The sequence below is a fragment of the Pongo abelii genome, chromosome 11 (genome assembly GCF_028885655.2).
Source record: "Pongo abelii isolate AG06213 chromosome 11, NHGRI_mPonAbe1-v2.0_pri, whole genome shotgun sequence".
Lineage (NCBI taxonomy): Eukaryota > Metazoa > Chordata > Mammalia > Primates > Hominidae > Pongo > Pongo abelii.
Genome location: NC_071996.2, coordinates 35,750,833 through 35,770,077, shown reverse-complemented (window position 1 = coordinate 35,770,077; position 19,245 = coordinate 35,750,833). Strand labels below are relative to the sequence as shown.

The 19,245-nt window shown below is 40.3% G+C and overlaps 1 protein-coding gene and 1 long non-coding RNA gene across 22 annotated transcripts in view; both read left to right on the top strand.

The window, feature by feature from the left end:
- The window catches only part of NCKAP5 (NCK associated protein 5), a 993,533-nt gene that overhangs the window by 168,288 nt on the left and 806,000 nt on the right, over positions 1-19,245 (top strand). Inside the window, exon 2 of one of the 21 annotated variants that reach the window (XM_054549290.2) lies at positions 7,630-7,751. The exons of the other annotated variants lie outside the window; for them this stretch is intronic. The gene's annotated coding sequence lies outside the window, so the exon portion shown is untranslated. The remainder of the gene's footprint in view (positions 1-7,629; positions 7,752-19,245) is intronic. 21 annotated transcript variants of the gene reach the window in all.
- The window catches only part of LOC134759586 (uncharacterized), a 33,419-nt gene continuing 21,931 nt past the window's right edge, over positions 7,758-19,245 (top strand). The window contains exon 1 of the long non-coding RNA XR_010135968.1: positions 7,758-19,218. This is a non-coding gene — a long non-coding RNA (uncharacterized LOC134759586). The remainder of the gene's footprint in view (positions 19,219-19,245) is intronic.

Genomic DNA, 19,245 nt, shown 5'->3' with positions numbered 1-19,245 from the left:
TTGCCACAAAGCTCCAAAAGCGTTTTTGTAGTAGTTGCTATGTGGTTGGTACAGTCCTAAGTTTTATGAGATGCATTTTCTGTCTTGATAATGTATAAGTTACATGCAAAATCAAGAGGAATAAACAATTCATCCTATAAATGGCCAAGGAAAGGGAGATGAACATGAGCTGAAGGACTCAGCAGACTTTGAAAAAGATGTGGGACTGGAACTGACCATAAAGGATAATGAGAAATAGAACTTACAGAAAGGTAATTTTCAGTAAGAAATGAACAAGTAGCCCAGGATTTTGTTCCAGAGGTGCCTATGTATCACCTACAGGGTTAACAGTTTCCTAGGTGAGGAGGGTTTCCCTTTTTCTGCAAGATTTTATTTTCTTTGTAATCCCTTTGTAATCAATCAGGGACTCAAAAGGATTCAAGGGCTGATGTGTCAAGCAAGTAACGTCTGCATGTCTGTAAATAATGTCAAAAAATCGACCTGGTTTACTAACATCATCATCTCCAAAAGCATTTTTTAGATACATTTGACTGAAACAGTGGTTTAAAAAAATTTATAGCCTTGAATACTGTCAGATTTTGTGCATGCTCCTGGCTTGAATAAACTTCTGAATAAACACACGATCTGTCAAAGCAAGTGTGTTGTTTAATTTAATTTAGATTTTGAGACATCCTGACACTATATGAAGCAGGCATAAAATTTTGCCTGAGAGTAACCAGCAAGGAAATATTTTACTGTTAGTATATTTAAAATGTAATTTTCAGCTGGTAATTCTATCCAGATCTACTATTTACACTACCCAGATGAGTTAGCAGGTTTACTCCTAGGTATGACTAGTTAATCTTCCACCTTCCCCCTCCACAGACATGTCTCTGGAGTGAATCCTTCTATATCATCCTGTTATTCAATAGTTTGGAGCTTTTTGTGTGCCTGAGTGACTACAGTCCTTCAAAAACTGCCTGTCATGAAACAGTAGTTACAGTAACTGAAGGAGCTGCTCTGCCACTGGACTTTACAAATCTTGGATGAGTCTAACAATGGTTTGAGGGAGGTAATGGCTGGTTTCCAGTTTATTCTGCATGTGTAAATCTGTACACAGTCCCTGTGCCTGCTGCACTAAGAGTCAGTGTGTTTCTGTGCTAAGCAACTGGTTTTCCTGTGCAATCAAGATTGCCTTTTGGAATCACATGTAGGATGGTAGTCTCGAGGCAACAGGTCAAACTCTGTAAAATATTTGCAGAGATTTATTCTGAGCCAAAAAATGAGTGAGAAATGGACTGTGACATAGTCCTAGGAGATCCTGAGAACATGGGCCCAAATGGTCAGACTACAGCTTGGTTTTATACATTTTATGGAGATACGACATTAATCAATACATGTAAGATGTATGTTGGTTCAGTCCAGAAAGGCAGGGCAACTCAAACTGGGGGCGTTTAGGTCATAGGTGGATTAAAAGATTTTCTGATTGGCAGTTGGTTGAAAAAGTTATTATCTAAAGACCTGGAACCAGTAGAAATGAATTTCTAGGTTAAGATAAGGGGTTGTGGAGACCAAGGTTTTGTCGTGCAGATGAAGCTTCCAGGTAGCAGGCTTCAGAGCTCTTATCATACCTTAAAAGATGCCAGACTCTTAGTCAGTTCTCTCTTGGATCAGGGAAAAGACCTGGAAAGGGAAGGGGATTCTCTACAAAATGTAGATTTTCCTCTACTTTGCAGGGCCATTTCAAAATATGTCAAAAATATATTTTGGGGTAAAATAATTTCTTTTGGTGCCTGCTCTCTGTCATGTATGGCTATACCAGAGCCAGGTTGAAATTGGGTGTCTTATTGCTATAAAAAGTCTATTTTATCAGTCTTAATATCTCTGCTTTAATGTTAAGGCTGGTCAGTTGTACCCGATTTCCATAGAGAGGAGGGTATAATGAGGCATGTCTGACCCCACCTTCTCATCATGGCCTGAATTCGAGTTTCAGATTTACTTTGGAATGCTCTTGGCTAAGAGGGGGCTCATTCACTTGTTTAGGAGGCTTAGAAATTTATTTTTGGTGTACAGACAAAAGTATGGAAAATGGGTTGAAGGGATGCAGGACTTGAGATGTGGAAACTGGCTGGAAGGTATTTCTGTTTGTTTAGGGAAGACTCAAGAAAAGGTGGAGCTGAGGCCATGACATGGAAATGCAGAGGAGAAGGTCATTAGGAGAGAAAAAACTGAGATATCTTGGTGAACAAAGGTAAAGGTAAAGCCTTAAGCCCAAGGTTTTGAATAAGACAGAAATTAGGCCTTGATAGCAATGTTGTTGGTAAGTCTGTATGGTTTTTGGCTATATGAGAATGAACACTTAAGATACAATGAAGGGTCTGTCTCAAATTGCAGAGGCAAATGGTAAAATAGAAATGGGAAGGGGTCCCATATGGGCCTCTTACTCCCAATTCCAGACGCTGCATCAGTGCAACGGCACTATCTCTGAACAAAAAGCGCAAAGCATGAGTTCCACATAGATCAAGTTAAAGGTCTACCAACTTTTTCTCACAAACCCAAACTTTCCTGATGTCAGAATGATTTCTTGGGCAAGCAAGAAAATCTTGACCTCTCTCCCTTTGCCTTATTGCCTCCCACAGAGTGATAAATGCCCTTGGGTGATGGAGAGCCAATGAGCAGCTGGTCTTGGACCTTCCAGGTGCTCCTTTTGTCACTATTTTTTTGGCCTGATCTTTGTCACATCATTTAATCAGTCTGCTCACTCTTCTTTCTTGAGATGGCATTGCCTATTCTAACGTATCACTCTTCTGTGTACCATAAGCACATGGAAACATTAGCTGTATAAAATAACTAGTGAACCATGTTTAATTGTGTAGATGATGATGACTAAACACAAACTGCTTTGCAACTGTGATATAAAATGAACCTGGAATTAAGGAGGGAAACTCAAAACAGGATTCTCATTTATTCATTCCTGTTTGGGTTTTGTTTCAATATTTGTTAAGTACATACTATGTGCCAGGTACTGTTCTCAGTGTTTGAGACACATCAGTAAACAAAATTCTTTACTCCCGTGGTAGCTACAGATTGAGTTACAGAATATTTTAGTAGTACCCAAACTATTACCAGTTTTCATATGCTTGCCAAAGTCATGGTGAGGGTTATGTGATAGTCTTGAAAAAGAATAGTATGAAGGTATTAGTATTTAGTCACTGGCTAATGGTAATTGTTATTTATCAGCTACCTTTTCCCTATGCCCAGCTTCTTCCTGCTTTATGGACCTGTTGTATTGACATGCATGCCTGTCAACTGTTATACATCTGGCCCTCTCCAAAACACACTGAAGTGTAACAGCAAAATGTAAATTCTGTCAAGGCCAGAGTACGTTTAGAATTGCATAAAGTCACTGAGCGTGTCTGTTAGGGCACAGTGACCTTCGCTAGCTACACCCAATTTTACACTGCCACTTAGTGAGATATTTTTAATGTCACTTGAACTGTTTCAGGTAGAAGATCTTAGGCTGAAATAAATACAGAGTAATTTGTCAGGTTTGCCAGTGCAGAGGTTGTTAATGACCTTCATCTTGGAAAGAAATACATTGTTTTCTGATAGCCATGTGCTGAGTCACATGTACCTTAAACACTGGCCCTCCCCTTGTGACTTCTGTTCTGGGCAACAGCAAGATGGCTGTCACCACTCCCTGGTCTTCCAGTCCAGGAAGGAGTTGTCAGAGAAAGGTACTGAAGCACTGAGTCTATGAATTCCTTGTTAAATAAATTGTGGATTCATGTAATTGGATTTTATATTAGACCAACAAGAGCTGAAAAATCACAGGATCAGAATTTTAGAACAGAAAATGCTTTCTTCTTTCCATATACAATCTCACAGATTATATACCTAACATCCCTGTGAGATTGGCATAATCATGCCTATTTTATAGATGAGGAAACTGAAGCTTGGAAGAATTAAATTACTTTGGTTCTTGGTCATATAAGTAGTAAGTGACAGAACCTAGAAGGGAATCTATTTCTAATCATTCCAGATCCAGTGATATTTGGAGTGTGTTGTGCTCCCTTCAGAGACCATGCACAGGAAGCGTTGTGTTATAAGGTGCTATGAAATAGAACTGAAAATCACAGGCACAGTCCCGCTTTCCACAAGAACCCACAGACCTGCTGGCCTCACTCTGTTCCCAAACACTGTCTTCATATACTACATCTTCTTTACAACTATACCATAAGGTACCAATGTTGTCATCCCCATTTTACAATTGAGGCTGAGAAACTAGTTTCACTTACGTGGTGGATGGTGGGGCTGAATTAGTGGGTGGGGCAAATCTTTCTTGACTCCAAAGCCCATATTTTCACTGAGGGCTTCTTTGGTGACAAGATAGACCTTAACACACACACACACACACACACACACAAACTAGATATGGCATAGGATACAGGTAGAGCAGGGATTGGGGGCAGGATGGGAGATGCATCAGAGATGGGAGCAAGCATGCTGGCCTGGAGTGGCTGGAAAGGCCTTACAGAAGACCTTGCAGGGGCAGGAGCTCCTGGAGAAAGTAACATAGAGAAGAAATCGAAAAAGCCCTGTCTACCATATGAGCAGTAAAAATGCATGAAGGATATTTATACACAGATTTGTTGCAAAGAAATGCATATTTTCACAAGCTTCTGTCAACATAAATAAACAAATTACAGACCCATATGCGGCAAACAGTATGCTAAACTCCTGACCTAACGGTCTCTGCAGGAAGTGACTACTGTCTCTTGCCTCCATCTCAGCTCTGCCCATGTGGCTTTAGCCACTTTGGTCATCTTGTGGCCCTTCAACTATGCTCACGTCTCCTTAGCAGAAAGGCTGGCTATTCCTTCACGTCTTGTCAAAACTCTCTCCCTCACTTCATAGGGATGGAGAAGAAAGATCTATTCTGATGTATTCTGGAAAAGGAATAATATTCTGATATCACATAGAATATCAGAAGAATAGAGATGGTGTTTTGAATTTTAGATAGGGTCTTTTGCCATTGCCCTCTGCTATTCCTGTCTTTCCCTAGCCTATGTTTGCTTAGAGATGTTCTTGGATTTAATCATAACCTTGGTGATGCTGTTGGACTTCTCTGCACACAACATTGTTACCAAGGGGCAGGTCTTAACCTCTCTGCTCCACCACCCTCCCAGACAGCCTTCCCTGACCACCTTATTAGAAATAGCTCATGCTGGACATCAAGAACCCCAATTCCTGTGATAGTTGGATTCAGAAAAATGGTCATTCCTGGACATTACGTTCCTATTTATTTACGTGTGTATTATCCATCTCTTACACAAGGTGGCAAGCTCAAGAGCAGCTGTATGGCCCATTCTCTGATGCCTAACATGGCAAACCATAAAAGCCCAAGAAATATTTATTGAACACATGAATGAATGAATGGATGACTATTGAATGATATGAGTATGAACTCATAGATGAATGTGAGATCACTTTGAGAATTTCTCATCTTCTCTGTCTCTTACATCCAAATTCTTTTCTTCTCCCGTTTCCACAGCTTGGCGTTTCCCTGAAGTTTCCTCTGGTTCTTTTGGAAAAGTAAGCAGGCTTACCTACTTTAGATCTCTCCTTGAGGGAAACTTACTGCTCTTAACAGAAATCATAAAACTTACGTTATAAACTTGGCAAATACAAAGCAAACAGCCAGAGCTGGAGTCCACAAAGAAAACTTGGCTAAAAATGAACACTTCCTTGGAAAAACTTGTAGTCAATTGTGTCAGTTCTGTTTTCCTGGGCCTGGCAGCCTGGGTCTGCCTTGTTCTGTCCAGCACTATGAAAATACGGGTGTGTGCTCAGTGATTGCCCATGAGGTGCCTCCTATCCCAGTGTCCTCACTTGACTTTGCTTCTGATCACGTCCTCATCCCTCAGCTTGGGACCTTTCACCATTATTCTGACAGTGCAGAAATTGAGATAGTGTTTTGAATTTTAGATGGGATCTTTTGCCTTTTCCCTATTCTGTTCTTGTCTTTCCTCAAGCTTCATTTGTTTAGAGATGCTTTTGGATATAATCATAACCTTGGTGATACTCTTGGACTTTTCTCCACATAACATTGTTAGCACAGGGCAGGTCTTAACTGCTCCATCAGTAGACGTAAGAAATCTAAAAACAGGGTTGGTAGGATTTGTATGTGTTGCTTTTCTGGATCAGCTTTGGAATCACCTGGGAATAGGTGGGTGTTCCCTAAAGGATCTAGAAAAACTAGCATTGCCGTAACTACTCTCCATAGACCACACTTGGCCTGGCTGGGGACCAGACTCCACTCAGGAAATGAAAGTGAGGGTTGCTCAACACTTGGGCTGTACCTAGTTTCAGGGTTATAGTCGTTGATGCTGGGCAGAGGGAGGGCTCTGTCATGAGTACTCCTCATTTGGACATTCGGGAAATTATGTTGAAAATGAAAAGATGCCAAGGGTTGTTCCCTGACCATTTGTAGAACTGGGATTCTGTCTTGGAGATCCTGTGGCCCCTGTTCTGTCAGCATCCTGAGCCTATTTCCCCTCAGCCTTCTCCACAACCACCTTTGCTTGGTGCCCTGGAAATCTCCCCTTCAGAGCCCAGCTAGTTCCTGGTGTGAAATCTGATCCATAGATTTACAGAGTTGGTTATCACAGTTTCTACCACTTAGTTGGAACCTTTGTGTTCCTGTGTGTTCTATTGTCCTTGGAAGGTCCTTAGGTACATTCCCGTCACTGTGTCCATTTCAAATGGAATGGTCCAGTGTCCAGGGCCTTGGGCATTTAGCCAGATTGACTGAGTGCTCCACAAAAACAAATACAAACACACAAACAAACAAAACTCTCATGTGTTGTATTGTGATTTTATTGCACGAAGATTTAGGTCATTCAGGGTTTACTTTAAAATACAGACAAGTAGTTACCTGGACAAATAAAATGAAGGGGTTCAATGGAAGATTGTATAAGTTTAGTGCTACTTAAAAATCCTATGATTCTATTTTGCTGTAAGAAGACTACATCAATGTGTGTTAGAAGTAAAAATTGCCCCTAAAACACCATTCCATCAAAGCCTTGCTTCCATAGAGAAACTCACATGAATCCTTCTGAATGGATGACTGTCTATTCTCCAACTTCTGCTAGGAAAGATCCCCTATGAAACACATTTTTGAATCTCTGTCTGCCTGAATATCAAATAGTCCCTCAGAGTCTCCTCTCACTCAGGATGATTTGTCCCATGGGGCCCTTTCAGATTATCTAACCCCCGTGTCTGCAGAAAAGGCTGACATTGTGTGTTAGGTTCCTCATTTCAGATAAGTATGTATGCCTATAGTTTCTTTTTGTTAACTAATTTCTCAGCACAGTTCAAACGCAGAAGAACCAAAGGAAACATCTATCTTCCTATGAGATTGCCAAAATGGAGATGTACTATGTCCCCCTTAACTACCCACCGACTTTTTCTGAGATTGAGTCTCCCTCTGTGGCTCAGGCTGGAGTGCAGTGGCACTATCATGGCACACTGCAGCCTCAAACTCCTAGTCTCAAATGATCCTCCCGCCTTAGTTCCCCAAGTAGCTGGGACCACAGGCATGCACCACTATGCCCAGCAATTTTTTTAATTTATTTTTTATTTTTTTAGATGGAGTCTTGCTTTGTCGCCCAGGCTGGAGTGCAGTGGCACAATCTCAGCTCACTGTAACCTCCGCACCCCAGATTCAAGTGATTCTCCTGCCTCAGCCTTCCAAGTAGCTGAGACTATAGGTGCGTGCCACCATGCCCGGCTAATTTTTGTATTTTTAGTAGAGAAGGGGTTTCACCATGTTGGCCGTCTTGATCTCTTGACCTCATGATCCGCCCACCTCAGCCTCCCAAATTTAATTTGGTAGAGATGGGGTCTCCCTATGTTGCCCAGGCTGGTCTCAAACTCGTGGGCTCGAGCAGTCCTCCTGCCTTGCCTCCCAAAGTGCCACTGTACTCAGCCTGCCTCTTTCTCTGAAGGGAGGGGTAAGGGAAACACTCCACATGCCTAGACTGGATGGAAAAATGTGCGCTTGTTGCCCTAGGGAGCTCTAACTATAAAATTGGAATCCCAGTTTAAAATGTTGAGATTTACTCACTAATTGGTCTACATTAGGGATTTAAGGCTGATTTTTCCATGCTTGATAGAGCTCTAGTCAATGTCTGATCAACTGCCACCAGCCCTTGTAGGAAGCCCTTTGACCAGCCCTTGCTAGAGGTCTTTTGATTTGGTTGGTTTGTTTGCTTTTCATCAAAGATGATATGGTGATTCAGGAGGTCAAGGGACCTGAGAAAATCAAACAAAAAACACTTCTCCAGGCTAAGTAAAGCATTCCATGAATATAACATTAACAATTATAATAGATAATATATATTAAGCACTTAATCTGTGCTATGCACTTTGACAACTACATTTAAAATTCATAACTGCATTTCTGTCTCCATTTGAGAAATATTTTAAAAATTAAGTTCAGGGAGAGATTAAGGTATATACCAAAGGTCACAGATCAAACACTCAATAAAGTGAAAATGCAGTTCTGTCTGGCTCAGTACCTGACTTTTTACCTACATGCTAAATGGCTTCTGTTGGAGCCCATGCACTCTGCCATCTTGAATTTGTGATCCTTGGCAAGAACCTACAGGGGACTCCATGAAAAACAGGGGAAATTTGGTGGTCGTGGGTCTCTGAGAACAGAACTTTACGTCTTCCTGGGTGCTATTGCTGTAGCCTGGGGGTGGGTAAGACCACTTTCTCACCATCCTCTCAGGCAGCTATTCTAGGATAGGGGAAGGAAGTGGCCATGAAGCTGGGTGTGTTTCTGTTTTCCTCATCTTCAGACCACTGAATGTCCTTCTCCAGGGGACTGATACATAAATACATGGAGGGTATATCCAGTGTTTCTCCCAACTCCCTCCGCCTAATAACCACATTCTATACTTTCATACAATGTGACATTTTTAGAATCAGGATGAATTTTTAGAGACCGCTTAATCTCCATTGCCTCCACCCCCTGACCATTCTATGGTAGTGGCCTGGAGACGGTAAGGGGTATGCTCTAGAAAACACAACTAATTAGCAGCAGAGCCAACAACATCCTTGATTTTTACAGCTCCCACTACAGTGCCCTTTTCACACCACCCTATCGTTTTTCAGAGGTAGACTTTTCAAATCCTGCCCTTTCTTTTTTGCCTTCCTGCTTATTTTAAGTTTCTCATTGTTTAAAAGCATCTCCTCCCTAGTCTCTCTACTACTCCTGAGTTTTCCTCATTTTTCCCTCCATTGTGTCTAAAACTCTTCCTGTGCTATTTTTGAAGGCACACGAATGTTGAATAATGTCCATTCCTACAGCCAGTGCGAGTTTGTATTTTCTTTGTGGCTGGGGAGGGTATGAAAGAAATGTGGGCTATGAACAGCTGTTACTGAGTTCTCCAAACAGGAAAATGTCCCAGGCTATTTTTGAGCCAGTCTCTCAAAGACACAGGGCTGGGCACTGCCTTTTACCCCTGTAGTGTGCTGGGCTGTGTTTTCCAGGGTGCAATTCATAAAAGCTGGAGTCATTGTTTCTTCAAGGGCTTGTTTCCCTCAGAGAAGGTCCCAGCCAATGACAGCTCTTATGAAAAAGTGTGGGAAGACTGAATTACAGGAAATACAATGACCCGTTGAATGAACTGGTGTCCATCAATGATTCTAGTGAATAGCTTACTAATTGTTTTTGATGAGAGCAAAAACAAACAGCTCCTCATAATGCCTGACCCTATTTAGTTACATCAAAATCTTGGCCTTCTGCAAAATTGCTGAGAGAAAAAAAATATTTGTAGACATTCACCACTCAAGCTGTCACAGAATCAAAATTTCTGATAATCTAATGAGGTGAATTCAGCTGACTGAACCGATTTCTGTGATTCACATGTGTTGAGTGCTAAACCATCTGTAATTTCCATTTCTGTTTCAGACTGTATGTTTAAGGGCTTTCCTACTTTAAATCACAGGTAAGTATAGGAGGGATTGCCAAGAATATACTTCAGGTGATGGAACAAGTGCTTGTCATCACTGTCACACAACTAGCCTCACTGCACGGGATTTGAGATTTCATCCCAAAGGAATAGTGAAAATGATGATGCAGCCACTGTTGCTGATAAACAACAACAACAGTGAAATATCTCAAATGCAATTGAACAAAGAACTGAAGTGTCTAACCTAAGACCTTTCTTCTTTAAAAACAAATAAGCGAAAAAAGGCATGTGATGTCTACCTACTTCAGCATTTAGTATAGTCACTGGCAACTTGGCTTTCTGAGAAAGAATGCAATGGATTATACAGAGTGAGCAGAGACCAGCTGTGCTCTGTTCTTCTCTGTGTGATCTATTCCATGTATTCTCCGCCATGTAATATATTCTTTGTGGACTTTGTCACTACCAGTGTTTACATAAGCAGTCCTTTGGTATAGACAGGGACTTGGGGAGACGGGTGGGAGGCAGTGCGAACACACATTTTCCAGTTAACTACATGACTGGAGAGGGATTCACTCAATCCTCTTAGCCCATAGTTTATCCTTTCAGATGGGCATGTGATACAATACATCATCCCATCTGCCTCATAGAGTTGTTGCATGTATCATCTATGCAACTGACCCAAAGACATACTGGAAAGTTACAAGTGTTGCCTCAGTGTAAAGAAACAGCTTGTTAGTAGAGTTGATTAATACTGGACTGACACCTACCTCCCCACCCCCAGTATTCAGCAAATAAAATACTACAGAAGATGTTTTCCATCACCGGTGATATATTTAAGTGAGTTATCCATATAATGTTGGGTTCCTTTGTAACCCACACACACTTGGGAGAAGGGCTGAGTTAAAAGTTCATTTTGTGGCCACGAAACACTTTTTCTATGTGAAGCAGATGTGCCGATCGATGACTTCAGTTTCTGATTTTGACCTTGTCATTAGTTCCTAGCCAAGTGATAACACTGACACTGGGGCCATATCTCTTTAGACTCTAAAGTTTGGAGACCCTATTCTATTAGTTTTCTTGGAAGATATATAGTTCTGCCAGCAAACTTGGACACTTCCTCATAAATATGGTCATCTAGAAGCTGCCAAAATCTAATAAGATTGATCAGTTTTATGCTAATGGGTAAATCAGTCCATTTGGAGAATTCTTGGAATGCATGGGCCATCTGTTGTTCCACATTTCAGGGAATTAGAGGGCCAGGCATGCTGTCAGGGAGAGAAAAGACTCTAGCCTAAATGGTGACTGTCTCAATATTTTCCTTTTCTTTTGCAGAAAAGATATAAATGTAATTACATATCAATGTTTGTTTCTTATTTGTCCATTTTCTTTATAAATATCATCTCTTTGTGGTCACAGGACATGTTTGTCTCATTCCCTACTTTTACTGAGCACTGACCTCATTAAGGCACATTGAAGGGCCTTGATGGCCGAGTAAATGAATGATGGAATGATAGGCATATACTACATCAAGCCAGAAAGGGTTTGACTTCTTTCGTTTGCAGATGAGGAAACTAAGCCACAAAAATATTAATGATTAGCCTGATTTTGCATATTCTGTTAGTGGCAGTGCTGGGACTACCATCTAGATTTCTTGACTTAGTCTAGGTTTGTCATTATACCATGTCCATATAGGTCGAGTATCCTTTATCCAAAATGCTGGAAAACAGGTCTTTCAGACTTCAATTTTTTTTTTGATTTTAGAATATTTGTATATACATTATGAGATATCTTGGGATGGGACCCAACTTCATTTATATTTCACATACACCTTATACACACAGCCTGAAGGTAATTTTATATAATATTTTAAATAATTTTGTGCATGAAGCAACATTTGTGTACATTGAACTATTAGAAAAACAAAGGTGTCAGGTGTGGAATTTTCCACTTGTGGCATCGTGTTGGTGCTCAAAATCTTTTTAATTTTGGATTTTGGATTTTGGGATTAGGGATGTTTAACTTGTATTAGGATTAATCCATCTTGTCATGTTGTTCTATGTGTAGCTTCTTAGTTCTAGGGAATAAATTAGAAAGGGATGGGAAATGGCATCGTTTCCCCTGCATTGGGAATCAGGACATGCCGGCTTGTGAGCAACACCAGGTGGCTCTAGGGAAGAACTTACTCACTATCGGGATCTTGAAACACCAGCAGTGGACTCTCTCTGCTTTGAAATTTGTAGAAGCAAATCATAACCACATGATGACAGGGACTGGACCAGATGGTTTCTGCTGGTCCTCTCCAGTTTTCTGACTCTATCCTGAGGATTCAGCCAAGATAGATATAACTTCCCATCTTCCCCTCAGGCCTGTCTTCATGCTCTTAGAGGTGCAGTTCTGATAGAAGAGCAACAGTCACTACAGCAATAAAGGATCTAGACACTGGTGGGCAAATCCATCATTCAAGGGCCTTTTTAAGCTTTCCAAAGTGCTTTTTTAAAATGAGGTATTTGGACAAAATAATAGCCAAATGATTCCCCATCCAGGCTTCACTTCCAATACATAAATCCAAAGGAAATTAATAGAATAAAATTATAACCACAGGCACTAAAATGTTAACTGCTTAGATAGTATTTAATGTTCCAACTCCAGACTCTAGCCATGGTTTTCAAACCTGGCTGAATATCAGAATCACCAGGGAAATTTGGTCCAACTTGCCAGAAATTCTGCTTCAATAGATTTGTGGGGAGACCATGCAATCTTCATTTTTATTAAAAGCCCCCTGGGCGATTCTAATGATCAGCTACATTGGGAAGCCACTGTTCTAGAAAATCTCAAGAAGCTTTCCAAACGGCAAGTTCTATTTTTGAACACATTGTTTAAAAGAAAGCCCGTTGTTCTGAATTCTATTTTAAGACAGAAAAAGCCCCCCCTTTTTTTTGCAGAGTATTAGCAAAGTTCTCAAAAACATATTAATCTTTAATAAAATTTTGGATTATCCTGAGCATCTTTTCTTTTGTAAACCCAACAGAGGGTAAAACACACACAACCATGGAGGGTGAGGAGAATCTTGGACTCATTTGCAAGTTTCCAAGTCAGTGGATTTTTATGATCTTCTTGGCTTTTGGTCAGCTAGACTTAGACTGCTCCTGTATGGAGAGTGTTGGGAGCCAAGGAGTCTAAACTTTGTTTCAACAATTCTTTAGAGTAGTTGATGTAAAATATTAACTTATGAGATAGACTTGCACATCTGGTGAAATCATGACAGTAAAAGATAGAACAGATTAAGAATTAACAAGGACCAGATGCACTATAATAATGTAGATTTTTCTATTTGCAATTTGGGATGCAGATTTTAGAAAAATGGCCACTTTTCGGGGAGATACTTGAATATTTGGAGCCACTTAGTAGATGGAATGATAAATGATAGAAAACAGATGATAGATAAGAAGAAGGACAATAGCTAGCTAGCTAGATAGATAGATAAAGGAATGTTAAATATACTTGAGCTCAGTATGAATCTAACCCATTTAATTAAAGTGGCAATGGAAAGCTGTATGATTTAGTGGGCAAACAATGTCGTGGAAAAATGAGACATAAGTTTAATTTTTGCATCGGTTCTATAGTTTCTCACCTGGAAAAGAGAAAACTGTATCACAGGAGTGGTCCTTACATGAGATACAAAAAAAGACAACGATTTCAATGAGTCGGTGGGTGAGAGTAATAGAGAAGTTATTAAAAAGAAAAAAGAATAACAGATGTTGGTAAGGATTCAGAGAAAAGGGAACTCTATTACACTGTTGGTGGGAATACAAACTGGTAAAGCCACCGTGAAAAACAGTATGGAGATTTCTCAAAAATCTAGAACTAGAATTATGATTTGATCCAGCAATCTCACAACTGTATATCTACCCAAAGGGAAAGAAATCAATATATTAGAGAAATAATTGCACTCACATGTTCATTGCAGAACTAGTCACAATAGCAAAAATATGGAATCAACTTAAGTATCCATCAGTGAATTAATGAATAAGAAAATTTGGGGCCAGATGCAGTGGCTCATACCTGTAATCCTAGGACACTGGGAGGCCAAGGCAGGCAGATTGCCTGAGCTAAGGAGTTTGAGACCACTCCGGGCAACATGGTGAAACCCTATCTCTACTAAAATATAAAAAATTAGCTGGGTGAGGTGGCACACACCTGTAGTCCCAGTTACTCGGGAAGCCAAGGCAGGAGAATTGCTTGAACCCAGGAGGTAGAGGTTGCAGTGAGCCGAGATCACACCATTGCACTCCAGCCTGAGTGTCAGTGCGTGACTTAAAAAAAAAAAAAAAAAAAAGGAAAATTTTATATATATACACAATGTAATACTATTCAGCCATAAAAAATAATAAAATCATGTCATTTGCAGCAACATGGATGAGAACTGAAAGTTATTATCTTCAGCGAAATAAGCCATGCACATACCTAAAGAAATATAGCATGTTTGTGGAAGATAAAAAATGTGAACATGAGGAGGTAAAGAATGGAAAGATAGATCAGAGACTGGCCAGCATGAGTTAGAGGAGAGGGTGGGTAAACAGAAGTGGGTTAAAGTGTACAAATATATAGTAAGATTGAAGGTATAATTCAATGTTTGATAGCAGAGTAGGGTTACTACACTTTAAAATATATATTATAAGTAAAGGCATGGAATCAACCTAAATCCCCATCACTGATAGACTGGATAAAGAAAATGTGGTACATATACACCATGAAATACTATGGAGGCATAAAAAAGAATGAGATCATGTCCTTTGCAGGCACATGGATGGAGCTGGAGACCATTATCCTTAGCAAACTAACACAGGAACAGAAAACCAGATACCACATGTTCTCACTTATAAGTGGGAGCTAAATGATGAGAACACATGGACACAAAGAGGGGAACAACACACACTGGGGCCTATAGGAGGGAGGAGGGAGAGGATCAGGAACAAATAACTAATGGTTACTAGGCTTAATACCTGGGTGACAAAATAGTCTGTACAACAAACCTCCGTGACACAAGTTTATGTGTGCAACAAACTTGTGTACTGAACTTAAAAGTTTTTAAAAATGTATTTTGCTTGGGTGATGGACACCCTAAGTGCCCTGACTTGATCTCTCCACATTAAATACATGTAAAGATCTTATCACGCATCCTATAGATTTGCACAAATTTAAAAATCATATATAATCTTAGTCTTCAAGGCCTAGGTGGTTATGAAGGAAATGCTGGATTCCAACACTTCATCATGCCAGGTGTGGGCATTGGCAGAAACACCGTGAATCACTGCCAGATGACTGTGCTGCCCATCCATAATGCTTGTTTTTCAAGAGCCATTTAATAATACTGTCAGATGTTTCAGAATGTCTTGCCATCCAAAGCAATAGCCACACTGATATTTAGCGAGATTTTTGTATTAGTATGTGTACAGAACTTTTCTTCTATTAGCCAATGGTATGATATAGGCCTATTTGAAATAGAGTCATAAATCAGTTCGGGTTTTTTGGTGGCAAGAGACAGAAATGGACATCAGCTGATAAAAGTGAAGTGGTGAAATTTTTCGAATAGTAGAGGATAGGTCAATAGCAGAGTCAAAGCTGTCTTGCTTTGACTTGAGCAATCCGGCTTTGGGAAGGATGGGTGGCAGGACAGTTTGGGAATCTTGGCATGAACAACTGCCTTAACCAGAGTTTCTCCCAGGCAGAGCATAATCCAAGAGCTTGGAACACACAGTTCATTTGGGAAGTGAATCCAGGGAGTAGGAGTAGGAGATGAGCAAGAGTGAATTAGAGAAGGAGGGGAAGTCCATGCAAAAGTGCATTGTTGAACCAGCCATGGCTGTGGGCATCTGAGAGTCAATCTGTCTGGTAACTTCTGAAGAGTAGAATTGTCTACCCAAGGAATTGAAGAGACACCATTAGGCCTGTGTTGCTTCTGTAGAGTAAACACCTTTTCACTTCCAGATTCTGAATGTGTGAGTGTGACCTCGTACAGGAGGCTCTATGCACGGGTTCAGAGAAACCCCAGGACAGAATGACGGCAGGACAGTTCCCCAAAGGAAAAATAGGAAGGGTGCTGTTACCAAAAACTGGGAGAACATGGAGCCAAACATGGAGCCAAGCAAAACCAACAGACACTCCTCCACAGAAGCTGGAGGGTGTTTGTTAGAAGGGAAAGGGGAGGGGAAAGCAGAACTATATTAGTACCTGGTAAGATACTCATATCTACTGAGTCTCTCATTTATGCTGTTCCCCTTACCATCCTCTATTTATCCAAATCCTAATTCCCTAGGCCAGGTGTGGTGGCTGATGCGTGTAATCCTAGCACTTTGGGAGGCCGAGGTGGGTGGACCACTAGAGGTCAGGAGTTCTACACCAGCCTGGCCAACATGGCAAAACCCCATCTCTACTAAAAATACAAAAATTAGCTGGGCATGGTGGTGCATGCCTGTAATCCCAGCTACTCAGAAGGCTGAGGCAGGGGAATTACTTAAACCCAGGAGGTGGAGGTAGCAGTGAGCCGAGATCATGCCACTGTATTCCAGCCTGGGTGACAGAATGGGACTCTGTCTCAAAAAAAAAAAAAAAAAGAAAAAGAAAGAAAAAAAAGAAAACAAATCCTAAATAACCCTAACCCAATGCCCATATCCTCCACTAAGTTTCTCAGAGTGACATATTCCTCACCAGTTTATATCTTTTTCTAATGTCTTATCAAAGTGTCACCACCATCCAGCACAAATTTCGATTATTCTCTGGGTCTTTGATTCTTTTGATTCTGTTCTGCGTTCATCATCTTTTATTTATTCCCTTGTACTGCAATAAAACAGAAGGACAACTGATTTTCGCTAAATTTGGTCTCCACTAAATGGATCTGTGATAGTTTTGTCCTATTTTTGTTGATACATACTATTTCCATGTATTTATGAAGTACATGTGATATTTTGTTACATGCATAGAATGTGTAATGATCAAGTCAGCGTATATTAGGGCATCCATCACCTGGAGCATTTATCATTTCTGTGTGTTAGAAACATTTCAAGTCCTCTTTTCTGGCTACTTTGAAATGTTCCCTTCCATGGTGGAGAAACATCAGTTTTGACAATAACCAGAACTGAGTTAACATTACTGCTCCACCACTTACCAGTTATGTCACACGCTCATGGGCAAGTATCCTTGGTTACTTCATTAGCAAAGTGATTGTAACAGTAATCACCTTATAAATTCATAAGGATTATGTTAAAGTAAACTGATTAAGTATGTAAAGTAACTGCATAAACGTTAGGCACATAATAATTATTAATTCCTCTCCTTCGATGCAGGCACCATGCCTTATACTTCTTTTAAATAGCCCCCAAAAACTTGGTCCAGAGTTAGTTTTCACTGGAGCTAAAGAACACTTGCCGATTGTTTATACAAACTCAGATGTTAAAAATCCTGAGCCAAAAGTTGCAAACCCTTGTGACACATGGGGCATATCCGTTAATGATATATTTGACCACTACACATTTATTTTAATAACCGAATTAAAGGCCAACAATTTAAACATCTAGGTATTTCACTTATAAAAATATGGATTGCAGTTTCCCTTGAAATAGTTGGCTCACCTTTCTGCAGGGTGACAATTGGGCGGATCTAGTGCCAGCTTTCTGCTTTAGACAAGACGTGGACTTTTCATTTTTTCACTGTCCCCAGCATGCTTTAGTGCCTTATCTTGTGCGAGGTCTTCTTTACACATTTCTGGTGACTCCCTGATCCTTACGTATTTGGGTTTAAGACTCTGGCTTTTTCAAGGTGATGGAAAAAAGATGAAACATTTGAAATGCATCACAGTTGACTAGGGTAAGGGTAGTGAAATCACTATCCTGTATGTTTCATCATAAATCTTGGCTAGTTTTTCTGTTAGCAAAATTTATTCAGCATAAGTGTTATAGCATCTGCATGAGCCTTGGCTGTTTACAAAGTGCCCTGGTGGACTATAATTGATTTGATCTTTACCCACAGCCCTCCCTATCGAGGTGTCAGGGCAGGAGAGATGATTGTCCCCATGTAAAGATAATAAACTGAGTCTTCCAGAGATTTCTAGAAAGGTTCAAGATCCCAGTGCTAGTAAATGTTGGAGTTACTGACTCCAAATCCAGGGTTCCTCTTGCACCTGTTGGAAGAAGTTTCAAAGAAAACAAAGATCATTGCCCTTAAGAAGTTCATTATCAAATGGGGTTGCTAGGAAAAATGCAAAGAAATGTGTCAGGAATAGGTATTAGAAATATCAGTAATATTGCAAAAGTCACTGCTGGTGTCAGTAAAGGGCAGTGGACATGCTGGCATGATTGGAACCAGGTGAGATTCACTGTGATAGAGAACAATATCTAAAAGAGAAAGTGAGTTTGAAACCAGATTTTGAAGATTTAGTTCTTTATGCGGGAGTCCTTAGTTTTCCTCTATTTTTTAAAGGCTTGATGTGGATCCAGGTGCAATGGAATAATATGAGTGTTTATAAAAAACACTGCTGGATGAATGTCATATAAATCTCAGCACAGCAGTCCCCTCTTATCCTCAGTTTTGCTTTCTGCAGTGTCAATTACTATCAACCATGGTCAAAAATACTAAATGGAAAATTCCAGAAGTAAATAATTCATAGGTTTTAAATTGCACACCATTCTGAGTAGCCTGATAAAATCTCATGCTGACCTGCACCATCCTGCCCAGGATGTGCATCATCCCTTCATCCAGCAGGTCCACACTGAATATGCCACACACCTGTGAGTCACTTAGTAGCCTAAGTTATCACATCATCACAAGAAGAAAAAAATGATGAGTACAGTACAATAAGATATTTTGAGAGTGAGAGAGACCACATTCACATAACTTTTATTACAGTATATGGTTATAATTGTTCTATTTTATTAGTAGTTATTGTTAATCTCTTGTGGTATCTAATGTATAAATTAAACTCTATCATCGGTGTGTATATGTAGGTAAAAACATAGTGTATATAGGGTTGGGTTCTACTTGAGGTTTCAGGCATCCACTGAAGGTCTTGGAACAGATCCCCTGAGGAAAAGGAGGCTGTCTTGTAACTAAGTGGAAGATATGTAAGTCATGGGCAGGGCACCAGAAGCAGATCTGTCTTCCTGGAGCAGATAGAGCAGAATGTTCAAGCTGAAAACAAGTCAGCCAAGAAGATTTTATCAAAGGGAGGATACAGCTCTCCAATGGCATGCTGAAAGTAATAGTCAGAGTTCATTGACCTTGAACCCAC